General features: G+C 41.3%; 1 protein-coding gene across 2 annotated transcripts in view; it reads left to right on the top strand.

Moving 5' to 3' along the window:
* The window catches only part of cdh4 (cadherin 4, type 1, R-cadherin (retinal)), a 246755-nt gene that overhangs the window by 4691 nt on the left and 226845 nt on the right, over positions 1-15219 (top strand). The window lies entirely within an intron of this gene.

The raw sequence follows: 15219 nt of genomic DNA, 5'->3' as shown, positions 1-15219 counted from the left end.
CCACGCTTTTATAGCCAAATATTTGTCTATTGTTACATGAAATTCTATTTGCAAGGAGGAAATGGTATTCTCGTTGTAACAGCTGTTTGGGCATTTTCTAGCTGTGAGCAAAACAATTGAATTATTCCAGAGGTTATTTTGTTATTTTGGAGGTGGACGAGTATAGCGCAGCCGATCAGTGGGGAGCGGGTTTGCCTGTAGGGGCTCAGGGATCAGGTTCTCTCCCTCTCTGCGTGTTTGGAAATGGGCTGATGTGTCCTCACTGAACCACATAATGTTAACAGAGTGTGATGTGTCTAGACAGACAGACGTATGCTGCTTCCTCCTCTGTATCTGTATTATATTCACATGTGTCTCAAGGGGATGTTGCACCAGGTCCCAGCATATATACTGCAGCTGCTAATGGCACATTTCAAATAAAGGTAACGGCAAAGCTCAGCCGCATTAATGTTATTTAACTTATGTGCTACATAAGCTCCACTTTGGATCTCGTATTGTCTTTGCCAACAGTCGCTCTGTCATTTTGTTTGTTTCTGTGTTTGGTCTGTGGAAAAAAAAAAAAAATCAATGTGAAAGCCATTCTGTCCTCCCAGCTGGCAGCTCAAAGGGATACTGCATGTGCTGCAATAGCTTAAGTCCACATGCAGTGATTAATGTGCATTGGTCAGCCATATACTGAGGATCTTTTTTCTATACAGTGGGAGGAAACCTTTAATACTAACACCACAATATGTATAACCTCAAAATGTCACTTACAAGGAAATGAATGGGCCAGGGAGGAGACGAGGGAGGTTCCGGGATGCAACCGAGCTGGCTAGGGGGTTGCTGGCCCGCTCTGGGCTGTGGTTGTTTTCCCCCTGGAGAGCTGTGCAGTGAGCGATTGGGGAAGGACTAAAAAGATATGGCCCAGCAGGTGCAGCATGATCCAGGCTTGTGTTTCCCACCATTGAACAAGGTGTGAACTGCAGCCCTTTAATGCTCAGGGGACAAGGTGGATTTGTTTCAGTTCTCTTGGATTATTGGGACCTATGTGTACGTAGTTTAAGAGAAACAAAACAAAATGTTTGATGTCGGATTCATTCATGCCAATTGGGAGTTAAGGGAATGTGTTCGTGTTAGTGCTCTTCTTCTTTTCTGGGAAATCTATATCATGATTATGTATTCATTTATTTGAATAATAGTCATTATACATATTTCTTATCCAAACACTGTCAAAGTTGGCACTGCACACACTGGTGCCCTTAGTAACTGCTTACTGACACATTGGACAGACTGACATATGTTCCTTGCATTTAAAGATGGATAAATATTGTCCTGGAGGAAATTTGATTTGCATTAGGACAAACTCAAACCTAAAAACACTTACTCTTAGAAAACATAAAGCCGGAAGCTGAAAAGCCCTCAGTGCAGAATTGACCGTGGGGAGATGAGTGGTGAAAGAAACAACAAATGACATTCAACAAAGGTCCTCAGCTGGATGCAAACTGGGGATGCTGAAGGTCAGGCTAAAAGTTCACATCAACCTGCAATTTTATTAAAAAACGAACAAAAAAAAAAGGACACAAAACAATAGCTCTGATTTAAAAAAAAACAACAACAAAAAACTGAAAGCATTTTATATGGTTTTAGAGGGGAGGCAGAATCTCTCAATTTCTCCACCTGTATGACATGTCACACAAAAACCATTCAGCGCTGCATTAAACAGAGAAGGAAAATGCAGTAAATACAGTTGACTAACACACTGGTATGGTCCTTGCATCTGTCTATTGGTCCCTGAAGGAAATGGGTAGTGTCTGCTGAAGACTTGAAAGGTCATTTTTGAAGTGTAATGCATAATTTGGTGCCCCCTTTGGTCATTCATTGCTGCTTTATAGGTTAAAAAGGCTGTTATGGGTTTGTGGTTGACCATAAAAGACCTTTTGTTTAACTAACTCACAAATCTCTGTGCTGCTGCTGCTAAGTTGTGCTAAATAAATCATCCCATGCTCCCATGGAAATGTTTAGTCTTCTGTGCGATGGGTCAGGATTGGTGGGAGAGTCTATGGCACACAGGCGAGCAAGCAGCTGGGGCCTTGAGTTGTGGTCTGTGCCTATTGTGGGCAGATAAGCAATGGAAGGAAATATTCCAGTAATTGCACATGTCTGTGTAAACCATCATCTTGTGGCAAGAGCCTGGAACAGACACCTAGGAACACAAACAAGAGAATGTGTTCTCCCCACAAAATACATTGATATGCAATACAGTTCAGCCAGGATAGTGTTTCTTTAAGTCACTCTTGACTTATTTGGAAAGAGAGCAGTGATGACTCTCTCTCTGCTCCTCCTGTGTTCCGAGAGAAAGAGTGGGCAACTCACCTCGGCATGCTTGTGATGCTTGTCTCCCCAATTTCGCCAACATGTGACAATGGAAAAAAATATTGCAGAAATGGTATTGAATTGATACCAGTCCCTCATTGGTAATACCAAATGATCAGCCCGTTGCTAGGTACCCAACACTCATTGCTCCCTGGGCACTGCTCAGTGGCTGTCCTTCTTGGAACACTCCTAGTAGAGGATGGGTTCAATACAGAGAGGAAGTACCAAAATAAGTCCATGTTACACATATTATAACTTCACTTCCGAATGGTTATCAGAAAATTATAGTGCAATTGACTTATTTACTTCCCAGTCGTCCCCTTGTTGCGTGTGATGTTACTCTGTGTTGACATAGCACAGTGTGAAAACTGCCATAATGTATATACATGACAAAACACACAAACTAGCTAGTGATGGGCAAAGCATTATTTGGTGCACTGAATAATGAAAATAATTAAAAAGATTTGTTTAGCGAATCGTTCAGTACTTCCTGCATGACTGGAACGCAGACTCCGTCTGACACAGTCACTGAACTGAAATACGGCTTAACGGGTTGTGATTGGGCTCATGAGTGGCGGCTTTCAGCAGTGCTGACACTAAATCCGCCAGACTCTGTTAAATATTGAGATTTTAGAACTTTCCTTACTAAGTGTTGGGGATTAAAACATTAGGGTTTTTAAGTCCTGTAACTGATCTACAGTTTTACACTGTGGTCATCGCGCCCAGTGACACCATTCTCTGACCAGTGGCTGGCAGTCTTTTGACGTCACATTTTAGTATGGACTCAGCAAGCATGTACCAAAAAAACCACCAGGTACAAGGTACTTTCCGTAATGGAAAAGCAAGTCTACCGGCTAAAGATGGTGTTGTCACTGCTATGTTTAGACCAGCTCTTGGAAAATCTGGTCTGAATCCATGATTTACCAAGAGTTACCCATGAAATCCAATGGTGAGATGATTGGTAAACTCTTCCTCACAGCTTTCCACAAGACTATTTATGGGTGTCATTATCCCTATAGATCCTATCTTAACAAAACACAGTTTTCTGTGTGTATTTTTCTTTTTGAAGGGTTTTGAAATACAGCAGACTGCCACTTGCAGCTGTGGGCAAAGTGAATTAAACAATGTGTATACTTACTGTCAGTAAAGACAGCATCACAAGGGATGTGTCTATTTCACAAGTACACATAATCTTTGTAATTTCAACTCCAACTCTAAAACAAAGATAGAAAGGCTTTTTCATTTCCAGTCCCTGTGTTGTCTCTTGATTCACAGGAGATGGAAAAAAACCCAAAAACAAATAAAACAACAAAAAATCTCTTATTGTGTCCTTTATTCCCTAGTCTTTAATATAAAATTGAGTCTGTCTTGTACATGTTTTGTGCAGCATGGGGAGAAATGACATACACATAGTGTACTTTAATCTAAAAGATTAATTTGAGTAAGATCAAGCCTCCATCAGCTATACGCTTTCGGCATGGATTTTCTGTTGTATAATTCCATCTCTAAAAAAGAAAGAAAAAAAAAAAAAAACTTGTAACATGACCCCAATTAGACTGCAGCAAGGGAATCTGGCAGGGAGCCATATCTGCTTTGAAACTGCCAGCTCGCTGTTCGCTGTGCTGTGGAGAACTTCTGACTCCTAACCTACTACCCAAAGTGACAGAGCTTTCATAAGTACATCCAGACCCAAGAACCGAGGGAGGGGGTAGGATTTCGTTTCCAGGCATTTAATAAGCGGGATGCCATTTTCCCTCTGACTCATGAACATCTCTCTTGTCCTCCAGAGAGTCTTTCATCTCTGCAGCCAGGACCTGCAGTCTGTGGCGAGCTGATAGAATACAGGTACAGAAGATGAGCCACATCATTTTTCTTTATCTTGGCTGCCTTTTTACCAAACCAAGCTACGCTCCTATATCGCTCAAACTCCCTACAACATGACATACACGCTGAGCCAATTCCATCAAGCAAGCCACCCAAGATATAGTACATGCCACAGCACAATGCCTTTCATCCTGTTTTGTAGTCATTTCCTCAGTGAAGGTAGTAAGTAAAAAAAAAAAGTGGGGTTTGATAAATGGGAAACTGGCTGTCGGCAGAAATATTATTACCTCTTGTCAGGGCTTCTATGTGAATTTTATTAGTTCTAGTGCACTGATCTCCTCTGATCTCCTCTCACTGTGTACGGGTATTAGCTTTAGTCTGATGGTCGGTCAATGGGTCATGGCATATACTCTCGTGGAGTTTCATTACAACCCCGATAGTTTCATTGCTTTGCCATCTGGTGCCCACTGAGAGGCGGGCATGATTCATCTTGACCCGCTTGCATTTAGATGATGAGGTGAGCTGCAGCCACAGACAAACCCGACGCCCGAGACCCCAGCTGCATTTTAACAAGCGTGCACACGTCTTTTTTTTTTTGCTCTCCCACTCGATGAAATTACGCCATAGATCTACTTTTCCCGACAAAGTAGAGGTGAGCTAATTGTACCCTGGTTTCTGACCTTCAACTGGAGCCAACCATGATATTATCATACCTCAGATTGCTTCTGAAAAGCTGATGGCAGTGGGTTAAATCATAGAGTAATTATAATGAAAAAAGGAGAAGCACTGATGGTGTTAGCCAAAAAAAAAAGTGTCCTTGGCAAAGGGAGTAACCGATAAGAACAAGGACTGTGTTGGTGGAGGAAGTGCTGCTGAATAGTATTGTAGAAGTTCAAACAAGGGCAGAATAACACAGCTTAAAGTGGTGTATTTTGTATTTCATGGAAAAACTTGCTGTATTCATTTTCCCCACCAGGAGAACTCTGACTCACCTTCCAGTTGTAAGTGTAACCCAGAATCTACCAGTTCATTACAAAGGTTTTCTTTCCTCCTCCTCCTCCAATCTCCCAGGGTTTACATGCATCTGAATACCAATAAGGTGTTTGGTATTGAAGTGGCGTTGCTTGAGCTCCAAATGATTCCCTCGCGTGTTATCCTGCTTGTTTGCATTATCATGACATTGCTCATTTCAGTGTCACCGAGGTGGATTATTGAATAGATAATGATTAGAAAAAGTGAGAAAAAAACAATCAGAAGGTGTTTAAAAGAAACACAAACTGCAACAAGCGAAGCTTAAAAAAAAAAAGGGAGAGTAACAGCTCAGTGTAAACCTGCCTGAAAATAATGCGGAAAACCAAACCATCAGATTGAAATTGTGGCTTTTCAAAACGGCGTGGCTTTTTGAGTCCTGTCAAGTTTTCGCCTTGCAGGAGATAAAACACGTCAGGAAAAAATCCACAAGAATCCACCTACTGTTTCAATATAGATGTTATTTTTTTTCCCCCTCCATAGTTTCTCTCGCCGACCCCCATCAAGCCCAGCCTGAATAATCAGAGTCTTATCTGCCACTTCTGTGATCATTTTAATTAGTCTGGAGTGCATCTCTTTGAGGAGAGGATTTTTCACTTCTTCAGATCTATTTAGTCCTCTTTCCTGACACCAAGGAGAAAGAGGGGAGAGGTGGAGAGAGAGAATCAGAGGACAAGAGCAGAGAGAGAGAGAGAGAGAGGGAGAGATTGAGACAGACAAACAACACGATTCCACATTAGAAAGCATTCTTGAGCATCATCCTTTTCAAGTCGACTTCTTTTTGTGAAGCACACCGTGACATTCTCCACACACTCCAGCATGTCAGACAGTTTAAATAACCTTCAGTTCTCGCATCAGCCATGTGCATATTTAAAAAAAAAATAATAAAAAAAAAATCTGTGTTTACCGTCTGATGAGCGAGGAGGACCCCTGTTTACCCGAGCCGCCCTCCTGCTCACGACCGCACCTCCTTGTTGTTTCCCTCTCCTGCCATGAGTCAGGTCTCAAAGTGACACCTATAGCTACTCGCGTTATTGATGAATTACAGCCACACGCGGTTTGACCTTGTGCTGCCACTTGACCCCACGTGTTCTCCGACACTCATATCGTCGGATTGGAGCACTGGAGGAGATGAAAAACAGGGCCCGATCAAAATGATTTACGTCGGGCTTGACTCGACACATGGATCCCTCTAAGCTGCTACTAAATGCATCTCCGGAGAGCCACTCTATATTGTGGTGTGAAGCTATTTCTGAAGCCATGGGACTTTTGCTATTCTATCGCCTTAATTAAAAGGCTACACTGTCGAGACGCCTTTGTTCTACAAACCCTCAAATCAAAAAAGGTCCCTCACTAGAGAGATACTTGTGCTCCACTTAGTCCTTTGGATTAACTCGGCCTGGAATCTATATGTGCGATCAGGACGCCTGCACGCTCTTCTCTTATATCACATGCTCTTGTTTATTTTTTGCTAAATGCTTTAACATAGGTTATTAATTTGAAAATCAACACACTATATATCGGGCATATAGTGTGTATTGGTGTGCTCATAAGCAGTGCCTCATCCCAGAGGGTGATTATCTTAAATGGAGAAATTAAAGGATTACAAACCAGCTCAGTAATCCAGCTGTCAATCTCACGGCTCATTAGTAAGCAAAGGAGAGGAATGAATGAGGGAGAGTGATATACAGCACACTGAGAGTAAGAGAGAGAGAGGGAGAGAGAGAGGGAGGGAGAGAAACCTGCTTATTGTGGTAAACTGCAAACTTGTCAATCAGAAAGCAGGCTTCTCTTTATTCCTGTACTAATTAAACCGCGTCAGTGCTCGAATAAAAGGCGCAGATTTCACCTTCACCGGATTTCAAGCTCAAATTACTCACTCTTTTTCAGTGAGATTACACTGTAAAAAGATATTTGCCATAGGCTGTTTTAAGTTTAAAACAAAAAAACATTATTAAATGTCTTCTGCGTGAAGGTTTGACATCGGAGCAATCTGTGCACGCACAAACAGACTAGACATTGTTTTTTAACCTCAACTGCCATAAACCTGCATAACCTCTCACTAACAATACAATAGACTACTCTATGTTTGTCTTGTGCAACACGCTGTTGACTAAAATGTAATGAATACTTTCTTTCTTCTTCTTCTTCTTCTTCTTCTTCACATGCACTGACTGCAGCTCAAATCCATACTCATAATTTAGCTGTTGTCATGCTTTTACTCCACTCTTGGTACATTTAACCCTGGACATGCAATGGAGAATGATGATGTACAGAATCCACACTGATATTGTTCCTTTTGCTTGTAAAAGTTAATAACCCAAGGACTAACAGAGGGCTAGTGGGTGCTTACAATTTCTGCTATTCACAGCTTTTAAATGGCAAATGAATGGAAGCGGCTGGAGTGACGTACGCGGCGACATATAAACCGAGTGTGTGCGCGCTGTAGATTAGCCTTGGTGTTGAAAGATATACAACCTCCCTGCTATTTTTCACCGGGTTCTGAGGAACATAAAGGAAACAGTGAGGGGAAATGACGGAACCATAAAAGAAAAGGCAAACGCACAAATCCTGTAGAAATGGCATCTCCCATTGTGGTGAGGCTTTTTGCACTGTACTCTATTTGCTCTCCTCTAAAAGGCGAGCTGTGTGTAAGCTTTGTTGCTCATGCACAGTGACTTGTGGATGCCCACGAGCAGCTCACGATTGAATCCTCTATCCTTGAATTACTTGTGGAATAATTGTGTTTCAGTTGTGTAGGTGTCGCTGTTTGAGCCCGATTTCATTTTCTACCGTGCATCCCTCAGCTGGGATCTGAAGGAAGCCATTGCTTTTACCGTTGTTGTCACGTCATAGATAAGGCTTCGGGGTGTATTTCTGCTCAAATTGTGGGGACTGTTACCGCTTGAGCTATAGCTGGCTTTTTTTTTTTTTTCTTTTTGTAAAAATCACCGTTGTTGTTCACCCGGAGTAAATTTAGATTTTACCTCCTGCACACAGACTTTATAAAGGAGCCCATTTTGTCCAGGGTTGGCTGATTTGGAAATCACAATACAGAACCACGCTCTGTCCTGTTGTGATGCAGATTTGTCTGTGTGTGGCTGACAAATAAGCCTCTCAGACTAGAATGGACATAAGATATTCCGATCCATGCTCTGTCTCGTCACATGCTCCAACATCAGTAAAGAATTGAGTGTTTTTTATGAGTTTATCCAGGGCCACACGGCGGTGTGGTGGTTAGCATTAACCCCACAGCAAAAAGGTGGAGGGGATGACTCCCAGTTCAGCGTGAGGTTTATGATATTGTTACAATACTTTTGGCAACTGGATAATAAAAGATTATTTCCCACATTTTTGGGATTGTCCAAAATGTGGGAGGGTTGAATAACATGGGGGACATTTTTGGTAATATGCCACTGAGCTGCACCCACCTCCTTGGACCAATGGATACAGACAATTAAGCAAGTGAAAGGACATTTAACTTGAAAGATCGTCTTCTGTTATATTGTACTTAATTACTATATGACTGCAGGGAGAGATGAATCCGTGTTTAGTCCTATTGTTTGATCTTGATGTGATATCTTTTCTTATTTTCTCCTTTGTGTAACTGCCTTGTGTTTCAAGTTGTTTGTGTCTTGTTTCCGGTTTTATTTTGTAGTTTTTTTCCTTGTGTGTATCTTGTCAAATTTGACTTCTTGCCCTGTCCGCCCTGCCCTAATGTGTTTCATCTGTGTTGCATTAGTTTCACCTGTGTTCGATTATCCCTGCCTCTCTAGTGTATGTTATCTCTGTGCTCCTCAGTGTCTTTGGTTCATTTGTTTCGGTTGTTGCTGACATTTTCATGCATTCCTGGTCCTGTTCCCTGTGTTTCTGCTCCCCATGTGTCCATGAGTATGTGCCTGCTCGAGAGTAAAGACTGTTTTTGTTGGTGAAATCTGCATTTGGGTCTTAAGTTTTTGTGAAACCTAACATTTCAACAAACCTGAGCTGAGCCTGAGTACTAACTCCCTGACACCTCTGCTGTGTAGTAGCCGCATTTGCATTCAAACACACCAGGATGTTCTTACAACAGTGCTGTTCCAGGACGATGCAGCATCTGCTGTGGCAGACCTCTATTACCAACTCCATGTTGAGCAGCAGGATGAGCGTCTGTGTGTTTAAAAACACCTTACTTTTTGCAGTTTTGTGTTTTTTAGGGTTGCAAAGTTCATGGTAAATGTCCAAAAAAAAACTTTCCATGGGAACATTAGTTCAGGGAATTTTGGGAATATTCCAAATTGAAAACTTTTCATGGGGAATTAATGAGATTTAATTGGAAATTGTGGATAATAATAATAATAATGATAATAATACTAATAATAATAATTAAAAAAACTTTAATTGATTCATTGAGAAACTTAAATATTGCAATAAAAAATTGGTAATGGAAACAATCAGTTCACTTTAGACAATATTTTATCAAAAAAATGGGATGTTGTGAGACTATAATTGCAGCTCATACATGAACCACCCTTCAATTGTAACAACTGCAACTACCAATTGTAATAGAATTGAAATCCCGCTTTTATTCTGCATAATTATTTCATTGCACAACAAAACATTAAAGTTGACTCAAATATTCCCTACAGTAATCTACTTATCTTAATTTTATAAGCATTTATTGCAAGTAATCAAGCATCAAGTTCACTCTCCTCCACTCTGCTGTCCAACATAACTGTGCTATTCAGAGATGCAGCCTCTGTTACCGGGGTCATGCTGAGCTGCTGTGGTAAGATAAGCATCATTGCGTTAAATAATTAATGTCCACGTGTGACCGTCTTTAGTTTTGAGAAGCACTTGTTGCACTCAAGTTACTCTTACTACACCTGAGACTCCAGCTTGGTTTATACTCGCTACAGCGTGTCCAGCGCGACGGTGCATGCATCAGAAATAACATCGTCCTCACAAGCGTGACGAGCATGAGGGATACAAAAGTTGTCATGGCACTATTCAGTTTCCGAGCACCGCCGAATTTTTGTAAATATGAGCACACGGCATGCCCAATAGTCACGTCCGTCTCTATAAGCAGCTCAATCCACCATATTCCTGGAGGCGCTGCTGGAGAAATGATTATAGCTGAAACTTCTGGAGCAGAGGCGGAAGGATCACACTGTTCCTGCGATGCACGAGCGTTCTACAGTTTTTGAAATCACCCAAAACTCAGGCCCTCACTTGGCTCTTTGTCTGCCTTTAAAGAAGATTGTGTCCCCACCTCTTTTTCAACACAACACAACTGATCTTGCCGTGTAGATACTGATACAACTCACAGCTTCACCATCTGTAGAGTCAATTTACTTATTTTCATTTAATGTTGTTTGGGAAATGCAAACACTGTTGTATCACATTGTTCTAATGCGATGTTTATACAAAGTAAAGCAGTCTGGCAGTGTTGGAATAACAGTAAAAGAGTAAATTAAACTACAGTATTTAATCGAGTTAAATCTAACGCAAATCCAGATTGTATCTCGTCATAATCAGAGTTGAAGACGTTTAGTGTTACTACTTCTGTTATACAGTTCTAGCCCGAGTATTTGATTTTCCATTAGGGATAATAATCCTGGGACCTGGTGCTTTTCTGGTGAGGTTCCAAGCGAGCTGTGTTGGCCACTGATTGGTCAGAGAGTGTAATCACTGAGCCCAACGTCCGACACAAGAATCGACGTTTTTAAAACTCCGAAAGAGCATTACAGTGAGCATCAGTTCTGGCTCAGTTACAGGTTGCACTGGAAGTTACACCTTTAATTCATGCAAGGTATCGTGGGGTCATTGGAATAAGATGCATAGACCAGAGAGAAGCTCTCATGGTTCCTGGAGTTTGTTTTTTTTATGGCATAAATAACATATGTTATATATAACAAATAAATAAATAAATAACATATATAAATAAAAGTGACCGAGTGACATGTAGCTGTATCAAACATTGTGTCAGACGCAGACTTCTCATATCTGTCGGACGTCGTGTGAAAATGAAATGCAAATGTGTGAATGAAAGACAGTCACAATATGGTGGTTCCCTGTATCTCTTCTAATGTAACCCCTGCATGCATCAGCAGACGCTATCTCATTGACTTCCTGTTTATCCAGTCAATTTCCTTGTACGCCACCTAGCTGCTCAGAGCATATTGACGCGCTTTGCAGGGTGACAATAAATCCCTCTGGGGCAGCTCAGAGTGTAAACAAGGCTTTATCGAATCCGTGCAGCAGTGACTCATTGTGTGTGTGAGGCCACACCCACACATGAGAGAGACGATGGGGAGGCTCCACCTCCACCTCCTGCTCCCCCTCCCGCGAACTCTCAACGGATAAGTGGTAGAAAATGAATAAATGAAGGATTTTATTGCTTACTTTACTTTGTATCTGATTCACTCTCAAAAAGCCTGATGTAGCTCATCATTTTCTCGTACAGCTGACTCCATTATGAATCCATTTCCATTGAAACTCAGTCGCCAAACCGAGATCATCTTGACATGTTTTATTCATATTCAGACCTGCTCTCACAGTGTAACAGGTAGCATACATCTGTATGCATATAGTTTTAATGTGTGCTGTGGAGGTTAATTCACCGAAGCTCAGACCCGCTGCAGGTATCGCCACAAATGTTAAATGCGCCGTTATAATAACAGCTTTGACCTCGAGAATGTTTTTTTTTCTTTCTTCCCCAACATTATTATAATCCCTCTGCACACTCTCGTCTCTGCTGGACAACCTGCACACAGATAAACTACCACGAAAAAAAGAGGATTGATTTCTAAATCTGGTGGTGTACTGATTGTGCACCGCTTGCTCACTTCTTGACATATTTGTGCGTGATGTGGATAGAGGCGCGCTGCAAATACCCATGAGAAGATTATAGCCATCGGCTAGAAACGGTCAGGAATCCACATGAAACACCATTACTATGCCAGAGTCGTCCACAAACACGTGTCTTCTGTTTATCTGCATAACAAGGTGGACTTTTCAAATCTGCTTAAACTTGACATCATTTAAGTTCCTGGTAATTTGTACAAGCACAAGGAGACCTGGGCCTGTGAACCCACTTTTTTCCTTCCCCCCCGATTGAAATATGGGATTAAATCAATACAGCTCTCCTCTTTGGGCAATGCAGACACATGCTGGTAGCATCGATCACAGCTTCAGAAGCATCACCGTTTTCCTCTCCTGCTCCGTCTCCCTCTGTGCCTCTCTTCCCCTCTCGTTGTGTCTCTCTGTTGCCTCGTATATAGGTTTTCAGATAAAAATAATAGCTCTGAGAACCAACAGAGAAGAAAGGCAGGGGTTGGTGGGGGTTGATGTTGGTGACAGTGTTTGTGCTCTGCACCACAAGCCGGCAGTAAAACAATAAGAGCGAGTCTGACTAACTGTGGCCTCTGGGAATAGAAGCCGTCTTATTGCCATAAACAGCAATTTAGCCTGGGTAAAAGAAAACGGATGCAGCCGTATTACTGTGTCATCATGATTACAGCCACCACAGGGCTGTGGCAAAATGAATGATGGCTGTTACATCCAGCCACCTATTTAAATGCAGCGTCAAATTTAGAGCTGTGTAAACCAGTGGAACATCAAAGCTCGCACAGATAAGTGAAAGACGTTTGACCCCAGCTCTGTAGTTTGAGGCTCCTCTGCTGCTGCCTCTGTGTTCATTAAAAGCAGAGAGATTGTTATGCTGATGGAATTTGCATACTATAGCTCATTTCTGTGTGTAAGCATGTAGCCTTTTTGATTTGCTGCCCAGAGGGCACTGACTGAACACGCTATAGATCTCTCAAATCTACCCATCTGTATTCTAACCAGAGGACATTAAAAGGTTTGAACAGGGATCTAAACGTATCAACAGATAGTCCAGAGTTAAACATTCAGGTTAAAGGGGCCGCATGTTTAATATATACAACTGTAACCATTAGCATAAAACGGGTAAATATTGGAAAGTGTTGATTGCCAGTCAGCAACTAATGCAGAAACACGCAATCAGCGAGGTGCATTTATAGTGTTTATGCTGCATGTATTATACTGTTTTCAGACATATCCATACACATTAGAGCCATGGTTCCCAACCTGGGGTCCAAGCCCCTCTCATGGGGCACCAGAGATTACAAAATGATATTTGTGCGTTCGTAATCACACACTCTATTAGATAATCAGAACTCGGTATTAACCAAATTAAAACCCATTTTTCAAGGAAAAAAGGTTTGGAACCACTGCATTCAAGCATGGATTCCCAACCCTGAGCCTGGCAGGACCTGGCACAACCTTTCAGGACCTGGCAGGACCTGTCAGGTTGGGCTGGGTTTTGACAAAAATCCAGAAATTATTGCAGAGCTTGAGTCAGGTTCAGTCACATCAACTGACATGGTCATTTCAAGTTGTTTCAGTAAAACATAGACTAAAATAGGGCAAATTTAAATGTCTTTTTTTTTACTTGCTTTATTGAAGTGTAAACATTTACTGCAATTCTTTTCATAATCGATTAATCTGTGCATTATTTTCTCAATTAATCGAGTAATCGTTTGGTCCATAACGTGTCAGGAAATGTAAAAAAAAAGTCTTTCTCAAAACTGGAAATGATGATGTTCTCAAATGTCTTGTTTCGTCCATAAACCAAAATTATTCAATTTTAATGATTTCTTTGTTATGTGGAGCAAAAAGAAGATGAAAATATTCACATTTAAGAAGCTGAAACATCAGAAAGCTTGTTTTACTTATTGAAAACACACCCAAACCGATTCATCGTTTATCAAAGTAGTTAGTAATCGAATCCAATGACCGTTGCAGCCATTCTCTGATTACAATCCAAGTTCACTTTCCAATATAGGCTATAGACTATTTAAATTGTGAATATATTAGCCGTACCACTGTTATCAGATAAGATAATCAGTCCTTTAATCTCTGGTGACATATCGTCATATAAGTGTATGACTTATTACAATGCATTTCTTGGATGATGTATCTTTAAATAAATAAGCTCAGCTGCTTTGCAAGACCATAGCCCTTCCGTCATTAATAAACATCTATCTATTCATACGTATCTGATGAGTTCCCTGATCTCCTGTGGTGATTCACAGCTTGATTTGCATTTTCCAAGATTATGTTAAACCACTGAAATACAGCGCGATGCTTTGACCAAAGTGCTGGGTCCTGCGTGTTATTTTTAACTGGTAGCGTTTCATTCTTGGGTCGGGTTCAGGGCCTGTTGAGCTCATTAAAGTAGCGCTAGGTTGGATGTTGGCAACAATACCATACCCTTTTTCCACTTTTTCCACACTCAGGCCCTGGAGCGTGTGCGATGAAATGTGAGGAGGAGTTGCCTGCACATCAGTCAAACCATATGTGTGATCACCATCGCAGGGCTGCATAACAAATGTACAGTGAAGAGCACAGAATGGACATGCAGTGAAGCAGAGTGAATCAATACCTCGGAGTTCCATCTCTGTCTTGTATGATCAATACAATAATTGTAGAGATGTTATTCAGATCCAGTAATGTGTCGGATGCGTAATTGGAATATAATACAGTAGATACTGTACTGAATAAAATGGAGTCTTAGTCATTTAATAGTACAACTCTTATATCATTCACATTGTGGGCAAATAGATAAGCTGTGATATACTTTTTAGTTTTCCACGCAAGTGTTTTGTTTTTTCTTGTGGCTACATCCCGCTCCCAGTGTCACACACACTGTGACTTCAGTGAGATTGATAACCTCTGAACCCTCTTCCTCAGCAATGTTCTGTTTTAATCTCTTTATCTCGTCTCCCTGTGCTTCGTCTGCTTCATATTAGATCTGCCACCGCTCACTTTCAAATGATCTGTGCGAGGGACAAGCTGCCATCTTAGATTTGCCTTTACGGCAATCGAGCACCAATGATCTCTACCACTCTGTCGCCTACCGTTAAAGGGATAGCTCAGGTTTTTATAGCTTTATGAGATAGTGATATATATTATCAACGTGCCTTCGTCAAGTACACCTCCGTGGAC

This window comes from Solea solea, chromosome 6 (assembly GCF_958295425.1).
Source record: "Solea solea chromosome 6, fSolSol10.1, whole genome shotgun sequence".
Taxonomy (NCBI): domain Eukaryota; kingdom Metazoa; phylum Chordata; class Actinopteri; order Pleuronectiformes; family Soleidae; genus Solea; species Solea solea.
This window is presented reverse-complemented; position numbering and strand designations above follow the sequence as displayed.